Genomic DNA, 9,796 nt, shown 5'->3' on the forward strand with positions numbered 1-9,796 from the left:
GACCTGTTCAGAGCAGCTTTTTCAGCCTGGCTCTCCCCAGATGCTCTGGACCCCAGCTGTGAGCACTTTCATCCAGCACCACAAGGTGACAGGATAAGGGGCTTAACTTTGCTGAACTTGCTCTCACCTTTCACCCGCAGGATAGAAGTTCCCTGAGGTGTGTGCTAGATAAAAGACAAGCCTAAAATAATGAAAAATCTGGACTAAAATCTGCTTGTCTTCTTACATGCTTAAAAGGGGATTACGCAACACTTAGGTACTGACATTGGAGGAAATGATCCACAAAGATCCTGATGGGTGTTTACACAATAAAGAGGATCTGCCAAACCCCAAGGGTGTGTAAATTGTGTTAGTCCAGCTACTTGTAGACTCGGGAAGTTCTTTGTAAAACATAAGCAGCCACCAAGCATCACAAAAGCTACCTTAATCTTTCCAAAGCCACATGTAACAATCTCTTGTTAATCTACTTTAGTGCAGCCACAATATAAATACAATCCTGAAGATGAGCTGCATCTTACCCTGAAGGATGATTGCACTGAAAATGGCAGGCACAAATACCTCCTTCTGTTCTCAAGGAACAAATGATACGAAAAGGTGGAACCAGTTTTATTTTATCCTCAGGCTCCCTTCATATGCACAAGAGTAGGTCTCATCTGGCCACATTGAGTCGGATTCTGAGCAGCAGCACCAGCAAAGAGATATTTATTAGCTAGAAAGTGATAAAAGGTTTATGTGACTGAATTCTTTCACAACATTAGAAGGTACCAGAGATTGGAAGTGTGATAGGTCAGTCCAGGTCACTAAATGCACTTACTTTCAGTCACAGGGAGTGGCTGGTCTGCTTACACAGTTTGCTAATGGCCCCCTGGGTCAAGCAGGCTTTCACAAATGCACAGCCCATAGCATCTTTAAAGCTGTCAAATATGCTGTTGGGCTCGTGGCAGGAACTGCTGACCTGTGAGTTGTATTGCTCCATTTTTTTAGTATCTAAGAAAAACATTAAAATTCCTATGAAGCATTTTAGCCTAGGCCTTTGCTGTGCCCTGCTGGGCTCCTCTGTGAACCTGCCAGGCCATGTGGGTTCAGTCATTAATATGCACAGAGGCTCCTGCAAAGCAGCCTGGAAGGAGCAGGGTATTGCAGAGCTGTAATGCCAAAGCCTCCACAGCCTGATCAATATTGATGGTGCAGTTAGTTCTGCATTGATTAACTTCCAGAGCAAAACCCCTCTGGTAAATGAGCTCTGTGGTGACGCTGCCAGACCTGTGCAGCTGTGGGGGATGAGAAATAGGTCAGACTGCAGGTGTGTGTGCAGCCCAGATGCTCCACCACGCAGTGAGCACTCCCAGGAGGGCTGCACACCCCACAGGGTCATTTACTTGTCCTTCCCCTGCACAGAGGTTTGCACTAAAATCTCTTAAACCCCAGGGGCATTTGGCCATGCTGCCTGACCTCAGTGAGGAAGGATGTGTACACTGCACCAGGAGTGTTCATATTGTTGGCTGGAGGTGCCACTGGGCTTTGGGCTGCTGGTACCAGCTCTGTGTAAAGGCACAGGGCTGGCCCCAAAATCCATACATGCAGCTAATCAATGATGGCATTATGGTGGCAAATGGGATAGATGATCTGATGCTTACCCACCCACAGGGCAAATAATCATTTGGTTCATCCCATCCTGAAAGATCCCAAGTTTCTTCCTGCCTATGCATCTGGATGAGGCCATTTCCTCTGCTCTGGTAAGTTAGCTCAACCATGAGTCCAGTGGCCTTTTTAAAATGCATGGAGGAAACCACATCTTCCTGTATTTTCTATGTGCTTCCTTCTCCTCCCCTGCTCCAGCTCCCCTGAAGGGCAGAACTGGGCTTATTCAGCAAGACTGGATTTCTGCCCATGTCTAGACACACATTCAAAATTAAAAAACTGTCCAAGCACTTCCTGTCTAAGCCCATCATGTTGGCTTCTCTTCTGCTGTCCTATCCACCCACTACCCCAAGTTCTGTTCCAGAAAACTCATAAAAGTGCTTTGAAATGCCATGTCCCTCCATCCTGGCTACAGCTGGCTCATGGATTTTTAGCCATTTGTAAATTTGAGTGGCCAATGGCTGACACAAAGTCAAACACCCCCACTAAACAGCATCCCAATCCTTCCCTAGCAACACCTGCACACCCAGGACAGTCCCTGCCATGCTCAGCATGAGCTCCCCTGGATTCATGCAGTGACTGCTCCAAAGCCCTTTCCAGGCCTGGCTGTTATGGATGTGATTCCTCCACTCAGACACATGACCTACATTCCTGATCATGTAAGATGATGCCTTTGGATGTCATAAAGGAGATGTGTCTCTGCTGCTCTCCACCTTCCAAACCAGTTGAGCTCAGTCTGTGTGATTGACCTAAGTGTCCCATTCCTGATAGTATGTGCCATCTGCATGTTTTTCCTTAAATAATTTTATGTCTTCTCATACATTATTCATTTAGCAGCCTTTGGTGAAGAAGAAATCCCCTGAGGATGTACAGAAGATCCCAAAATTTCACACTGGTCATGTTTTAGCTGTTGTAAGATATTTTGTAGCCAGAATCTTTCAATGGCCCTTGTGGGTACCATCCAACTCAGGATGCTCAATTACAACTTTATTGTATATCATCATTGTTGTGGAAAACTAAGGCACAGAAATTGATTGGGTTTTTTGTCAACACACTTTTCTATATAAATCAGGCCAATGAGTGATTAAAAATTGTATTACACTTATTTGACAAGACTCATTTTTCATAAAACCATGGTTTTGCTTTTTACAGTTTACTTACCACTCCAGTCTTTCCTTTTTTTTTTTTTTTCCCTGACACATTTCAGGCTCTTTGCCCATTAATTTAGCAAAGTGGCTTGGTCTCTTTCACAGGTCTCTCTCCAGAGTTCCAAGAGTTGTTAAAAATACTCAGTCACTGAAGGTGCCTGAGCCAATTCTTGTATTGCATTTGAATGAAGATAAAGAATCATAGAACAGAATCACTGAATGGTTTGGGTTGAAAGGGACCTTAAAGCCCATTCAGTTCCAAATCCCTGCCATAGGCCTGACATTTTCCACTCTCCCAGGCTGCTCCAAGCCCTGTCCAGCCTGGCCTTGGGCACTGCCAGGGATCCAGGGGCAGCCCCAGCTGCTCTGGGCAGCCTGTGCCAGGGCCTGCCCACCCTCACAGGAGGGAATTTATCCCATATATATGACCTCAATTTCCCCACTTTCACTTTGAACCCCATAGTTCTTCTCAGGTCCTGATGAAAACTCCCTCTCTGAATTCTGTGTAGGCCCCTTCTGACACCAGAGAGCTGCTCTAAGATTTCCATGCATCCTCCTCTTCTGCAGGCTCAAGAGCCCAAACTTTCTCAGCCTGTCATCACACCAAAGGTCTATTTTATACTTAACAAAGAAGAACAGCCATTTTAGATGAAGCCCATGGGCCAATGTTTTGATAAAATAACAATCACTAATGAAAATCCATGCACAGCACATAAGCACTTTGCTGTCCAGAAAAGTTCTCATTTCTTGCAGTCATTTTTGACAGATACTTATCTAGCAATTTCTCATTCCCTTCAATGTTCTCACAGCTTCTCAGGGCCTGTTCCTTATCTCATGAAAGTCACCCTTTTATTAAGAGTGGGGTGTACTGAAGCTTGGACTCTGATGAAATCTTTTACTTGGGCCACAGTGACATGTAATAATCAAAATAATGCCACTGCCAACTGCAGTTTAGTGCAGGATAGGGAAATGTCACAAATCTAATTGTCAAGGTCATGTACATGCTGCAGCAAACAGAGTCCTAAATCCTACTTTCAATCGGCTCATTCCACAGTCCCCTGGTGCAAAAGATGAGAAATTTTGCAGTGGTTTCTTTTTCAATTGCTCACATAATCAGTACAGTTCTTATGAACTGTTTCCTTTAATATGAAATTGCATACATGACACACTTTCTCTTTTTTTTCTCCAGAGCCCTGATTGTCCTATTCTCAGAAAACAGTCTCAGAGAAAGTGTCAAAAATTATTAGAAAAGAATTGGAGCTTTTAGCACATGAAAAAATGTGGGAGAGAGTTGTAGATAAAGGAGCTTTTCTGTAAAAATGAAAGAGTTGAAGGCATTGATTTTTGAACTATGAATGTTTCATTTCACCATTTTCAGCTCTTTGAGATGTGGCAGTTCACATTTCTCTGGCTGACTGGCAACTTAGGACAAGCCCTCAAAATGGAGACACCCTGTCAAGTTCATCTTCTGTGTGACAAGGACAAGCAGGAAATAACAGAAATAAAACAGGAATTTGATCGTGCAGTGGGCAAATGGCACAAGGTCTTTCATCAACCTCTAGTTTTTTAACAGTAATGAAATGTAGCATTCCACAATAAAAGCTGGGGGCAAGTTTGACTTTGCTGGCATGTTTTGGAAAAAGTGGATTATTGCATACACTTCTTTTTTCTGTCAGTACAAGACATTTTCTGCTGCAGCCTCATAGCTGGGATTCTTCCTCAAACACATCCAACAAGGTCACGGTGACCACTCTTTTCCCCTGCTAATAAAAGATTATCATGGCTGACTCTGAGTATGGGTAAGAAAAGGCTCATGCAGACTCAAGCCATTTACAGGCACAATTCCATTTCCACCTGAGTAATGTTAATAAAAGTGTTTGTTCATTGTGTGTGCCTGCCTGGGCAGTGACCACACCAGATCCTTCAAGAAGTGGTGTTACTGCTGTTAGAGAAATTGTCCAGAACTGGCAAATTTTGGTAGTTGTCTGCTTAAGAACTCCAGAAAACGGAGTGGAGCCTGATGAAACAGCTGGAAAAGTATTTAGAGTTTCCCTGTTGCATTGGAGGGGATGCTCTCTCACTTGTTAGGAAAGCTGGCCTTTTCTCTTCTTTATGCCTTTTTATTCTAATTTACTTTTCCCCAGTAATGGCTCAGAGAATTGTAATCAATAAAGCACCAACTCTCTGATGCAGAAAAAAAAATCAAGTAGTGTTTGGTGTTAGATATGATCATTGTTATGTAAAATTTATTTCCTTCAAGAAATATGTTGTTTTCTTTCCCTGTGAAAATTTTTAGGAAGGCATTTCTAAGATGAGACCTCATATATTTGGATGTTGGTCTAAATGCTGCCTTTTGAGCTCTTTTTTTCTTGAACAGTACCAGGTAAGAAAATCTTAGCTGTTTTTGAAAACTCAGTCTAAAAGAAGATCCCTTGTTTTCAAATATGTGAAATGTTATCCATGTTTTCTTATTCCCTAGTGTTGCAAACTGTCATGAATAGTTTTACTCCGAATCACAAGTTGGAAATTATTCTGTTGAAGACTTCACAGACTTTCCAGATGAGGCTCTTTATTCTTTCCTGTAACAGTCTTATTTAATCTCCACTGAACTTTTTATGCTTCTTTTTCAAGCAAGAAATCTCTCTGAAAAATAAGTGGAGTAAGAGCCACTAATTCAAACCAAGCAGCTTGAAGAATGAAGTTCTTTAGATGGTAAATAAGGCTACAGTTTCTTCATTAGTATAATGAGTACTTGTATTTTGAACAAGACACTTGAGTCTGGTAGCTCTTTCTAGAGAAGATGAAGCTTTCAAAACATTCTGTAGCCAAATTGGAAACCTTTTGCAGGAAGTCCACAGGCAGAATATCATTAATACCACTTTGTTTTGAATTCAAACATGAAGACATTCACATTACAGTGGATAAAACTGCACAGTCAAACATTCATGTCAAACAGTGGAGAAGCATATTTGTGCTTGGTGTCCCAGTAAAAGTAATAATGGCATTGCCAGGAAGAGCTCACAGGCTTTATATGAATTGTGCCAGGCTGTAATCCTTCCTACAAGAACCTTGTGTGAACTTCAGCTAAATACACAATTTAAACACAGGCTAGCAGTGAAGGCCTTGAAAATACAGGCACATTTTGAAGCAGAGCCCCCAGCAATGAACTGATCATTGCTGATCAGCCACTGGTGATTAAACACACCCGGAAAAGCAGGGAAAGGACTGCTGTGGCTGTGAGGGGGTGGTCAGGGCAGCAAGAGCAGCAGCTCATCGAGAGATTGAAAAAGGAAACACCACATAAATGCGAGCACCAAGAAAGAAACAAGTCACAGGCCTGTTGGGAATTTAGCTGACTAGAGACTGGAAAAGTACAAGACCATGGCTAATTCCAAGTCCTGCACCTGCAAGATAGCGTGTCCTTGGGCCTAGCTGAGTATGATAATGAAGTGGACAGCGAGACGTGAGAAGTAGAGAACGTAGGCACAAAGGAATGAGGAAGAGTTGATGGTATAGTTTAACCAACAGATTGCTTGGCTTACAGAATATTCAGAAACTTATTATTTGCTGTGTAAGTGTTGGATGCTTTCTTCAATAAACCGGACCTGTGATGAACCATCTGGTGTCCTGGTCCCCTTCCTTCGACTAGGCCAAGACACATTTAGTGGCCTGAGGAAGTCCCACCCCCAGCACCCTGCAGTGAGCAGTGAATGGCTTAGAACTGTCTAGAAAATGAAACACTTATAAAAGGAGAAAACATTGAATTTGTGGGTTGTAAAGAAAGGGGGAATTATTTCTCAGAACTGATCACCTTCACCTCATGAAATGAGAGATCATCAAGAACTGCAGCTCTTGGCCCTGCCTACATGACACCCTCTCCGTGGCATTGGCCATTTACAGCTAAACTGGAATGAGGTTGTTGAAATAACTTGTATGACTAATTGGTGATGGTTATTAACAATAAATACCAACAAACATTCATTGTGTGTATTGTTAATATCTAACAAGTCAAGTGGGGTAGATTTTTTAGAATTTAAGCTGCCCACTTTTATCTGGCTTCTAAATGTTCCTATGGCAGCAGTGTCCTTTTCCCTAATTAGCACAGTTGTATTCAGTTACAGCTTGGTAAGGGATCTGGTAAGGAATTGTATTCTCATGAGAGAAAGAGTAAAATATCTAATATTTAATATTATATCTACTGTTTATGTATTTCATGTTACATAGGAGAAATGGGAAGCGTGTGGGCAAGATTTACAAAGTCTAGTGAGACTCATCTCAGCTAATCTGAGAAGTCTGCATCACAGATATCTGCATCTGATCTAATCTTGCAGTGTCCTTTCACATCCATTGGAGGGAAATAAATTCTTCTGAAATTCTAGTCATTTGTCCCATCTCTGAGTGAGATGAGGTGACCCCTGAAAGGCCTATTTCTGTCTCCTTGTCAAAGCAGCCCAGACAATGAGCTCCAAGGTGACAGTGTGCACCACCAACATCTCCTTTTTGACAGGGGAATCTCACCCTTTGGCTATTAGGGATGTCTGCTCCTGGAAGCTTGTCTAGCCAGAGGTTCCTCTTCTGTCTCTTCACAGGGCAAAGCTACTAAAATATTGATTTAGACAGAGCAAGAAAACCCAGCAAAATTATTTTTTGTTATTTCTAACCTTCTTCAAGCAGTTCAGGTTTTGGAGTCAAGTAGTTATAGATTAGGCCTTAATAAGCCCTGAGTGAATAAGTTAAATGAGTTGTGGGGGTTTTTCCCCTGGTTAAATTGCTCCCAGCCTCTCTTCTCCCTGAGCCTTGCCACACCCTGCTCTGCTCCCCAGTTCGAATCCCAGCAGATTATTGTTTGAGTGTGGAAGAAATGCAGGTTTCTAGGTTGGTAAAAAGATTAAAGGTTATTGTTAACACCAGGCAAATCAAGTGGGGTTGGTTTTTAGAATTTAAAGCTTCCCATGTTTCTTTGGCTTCCTAATTCTAAAACTAGAAATATTTTGGGGAGCAAGGGATGATGACAACACAATTTATACAGGGTAAAGGGAGAAAGTGACTAATGGAATGAAATCCAGGCTCTTCTAGAGGTCACTATCTCATAATGAAGCACAAACAGGCAAAGAAAAAGGCAGTGCTGTACAATTGGCTGTAGGGATTCAGGAAACAATGGAAAAGCCAGAAATGAGGCAGTGTGACTCCTAAGCCTGAGATTTCCTTTTCTCATGACTGAAAAGCTATCGCTGACAGAGCAGGCTGGACCTCAAAAGATGCAGGCATGGAAGATTGCAGTGGAGAAATCTGCAACAGATCTGAGCCCTGGAACAGCTCCTTGTGCTCCTCCTTTCCCAGGATCTTTTGGCTGCTGTGAGCCCAAAACCTCCCCAAACTCTACAAAGCTGCTGCACCCAAGGCTTTGTGCCTCAGAAGATGATTTTGGAAACAGTGAGGAAAAGGACCACCACAAATGGCCAAAAAATACACAAAAGACAAAAAATACACTAAAAGGAAAAATATTTGCCACCAGCTTCAAGCCTGTTGAAAGAAGATAACAGAGATATGTGGGAGTGTACCTGTCATGGTGGCTGCTCCTGGGAGCTGTGCTCAGAGCATGTGTGCTTGCATTTGCACTAAAATAGCTCCCAGACAGAGGAAGAAATAAATTTAAAGTGACAGCTGCTCGAATTCAAGGTCTGCTAAAGACTCTGGGGATGTATTCTTCTGCAGACTGCAGACAGATTAAAGGCATGGAACAAACACGAGTGGTTTACACTGGCTGCATGTTGCTGACTCAATGGAAAAAAAAAAAAAAGTTGTGTCCCTTTTGCATGTGTTCCAGCTCCACCACCATCTCCCTGACCTGCTGGACAAATTAGGAACACGATTCAAGGTGCCTCCATTTGCTTTAAATCTAAATTATGGCAAGCATGACATGAAGGTACAGCCAGTAAAAGACAAAAAATGGTGTAGAACATTTTGTGTCCTATTCTCTTTTCTTCTCAGTCACCAGGCTAGCAGTGTGCCTTTGGATCCCCTGAGCAATTCCAGCTCCCCCAGCAATTCCAGAGTGTCCCAATCTGCTTTCCCCAGGGCTCCTGAGGCAGATCCACTGTGGCCTGTGCTGATTTTGGTGTGTTCCTCTGCTCTTATCATGCAAATACACTGGAACCTGGCCTTTATTATGTAAGAGTGAAGAGAGCACATTCCAACCTGTCTCACTCTTATTCCTGAGATTCTACTGGGTTTTTCTGAATTGATAGTTTGAAATACCAGGTGAAAATTGAAAACTTTGGGTTGGAACCAAGTGGTTGTTCCTCAATGTAATAAAAAGAGACTGGCAGCTGGCACCTGGCCAGTCCAGCATTAAAAAGCAGTCCTTTCCTACCTAGGCCCAGAGGGAAGGACAAAATTGTTAAAGGGGTTTCCTTGTTGGTTTTTTGTTTGTTTCTTTGTTTCTTTGGGTTTTTTTGTTGGTGGTTGCATATTTTGTAGGTTTTGTTGTTGTTGTTGCATTGTTTGTTGATTTTTGCTGTTGTTGTTTTGATTTTTTACAGTAGTAGGGAAAAAGCATTTTTATTTCCTTTGTTCCTACTGGAAATCTGAGACCTTTGAAAGCACCTGATGGTGTACACTTCTTCTCACAAGCTTAAAGCAATGGAGACAGATAAAATTCTGAACTTCTCAGTCATTAACTGCTGCAGCAATTTAACTGGCTTATGTTTGGGCCAGCCTGTTCTAGATATTTTATGCACCTTTGGTTCAGGTTGCTTCACTTTGTAATTCTTGGGATTTGGTTTTTTTGGGTTTTATTCCTGATAGATCTGTTTTATGTTAAGTAGCTGTCTTAAGTCTGGATTATCAATATTTTTATCATCTCCAACTTAGTGTAATAATAATTGGTGGATTTTAATTCTTGCCTATTTTCTCCCAGGTTTTGTGTTTTGGTTGCTGGATCATGTGTCCATTGGAGGTGCAGGTCTCTCATTTTGCAGTGTGCATCACTCACTGCTTGCCTGTTC

Source organism: Zonotrichia leucophrys, chromosome 13 (assembly GCF_028769735.1).
Source record: "Zonotrichia leucophrys gambelii isolate GWCS_2022_RI chromosome 13, RI_Zleu_2.0, whole genome shotgun sequence".
NCBI classification, from domain to species: Eukaryota; Metazoa; Chordata; class Aves; order Passeriformes; family Passerellidae; genus Zonotrichia; species Zonotrichia leucophrys.